Source organism: Cebus imitator, unplaced genomic scaffold (genome assembly GCF_001604975.1).
Source record: "Cebus imitator isolate Cc_AM_T3 unplaced genomic scaffold, Cebus_imitator-1.0 Scaffold657, whole genome shotgun sequence".
Classification (NCBI taxonomy): Eukaryota; Metazoa; Chordata; class Mammalia; order Primates; family Cebidae; genus Cebus; species Cebus imitator.
Window position 1 is genome coordinate 64,275 of NW_016107972.1, and position 1,158 is coordinate 65,432.

A 1,158-nucleotide genomic window follows, 5' to 3' on the forward strand; every position below is an offset into this window, starting at 1 on the left:
CCCTGTAGAGGGAGAGGCATTCTGATTTTGGGTATTCTCAGCCTTTTTAGGCTGTTTTCTTCCCTTCGTTATAGATTTATCCATCTGTGGTCTTTATAATTACTCTCTTCATAATTGGGTTTCTGAGTGGACGTCCAACTTGTTGCTTCCCAGTGCTAAAATCTGAGCAACCCACTGTGCCAGCCAAAACAGCGGCGTTATGATTGATGGTGCTTTTCTGACTCTGCACCAAGAACGCTGCACCAAGGCAGCGGCAAAACTGCCTTGCCGGCCACAAGAGTCGTGCTGGTGACCCGTGGCGCCCCTCCGCTGGGAATCTCCTGGTGCGTGAGCAACAAAAATTCATCTGAAAGTGTGGCGTCCTCTCTAGGACACTTTCACTAGGAGCTACAATCTCGAGCTGCTAGTGGTCAGCCACCTTGGATCTCTAGGAGTTTCACTCTTGTTGCCCAGGCTGGAGTGCAATACCACGATCTTGGCTCATTGCAACCTCTGCCTCCCATGTTCAAGTGATTCTCCTGCCTCAGCCTCCTGAGTACCTGGGATTACAGGCATGCACTACCACACCTGGCTAATTTTGCATTTTTAGTAGAGACGGGGTTTCTCCATGTTGGTCAGGCTGGTCTCAAACTCCCGACCTGAGGTGATCTGCCTGCTTTGGCCTCCCAAAGTGCTGGGATTACAGGCATGAGCCACTGTGCCCAGCTAATTTTGTATTTTTAGTAGAGACAGTTTTCTCCATGTTGGTCAGGCTGATCTCGAACTCCTGATCTCAGGTGATCTGACTGCCTTGACCTCCCAAAATGTTGGGATTAAAGGCATCAGCCACCATGCCTGGCATTTTTTGTATTTTTAGTAGAGATGGGGTTTCATCATCTTGGCCAGTCTGGTCTCAAACTACTGACCTCAGGTAATCCACCTGCCTCGGCCTCCCAGAGTGTTGGGATTACAGGCATGAGCCACCACGCCTGGCTGTAACCCAGTCTTTACGTGTCTGTAGTGAGTACCTACTAAACAAATCTCAGCAAATTTAAGAAGATAGATCATAGCCGGGCGCGGTGGCTCAAGCCTGTAATCCCAGCACTTTGGGAGGCCGAGGCGGGTGGATCACGAGGTCAAGAGATCGAGACCATCCTGGTCAACATGGTGAAACCCCGT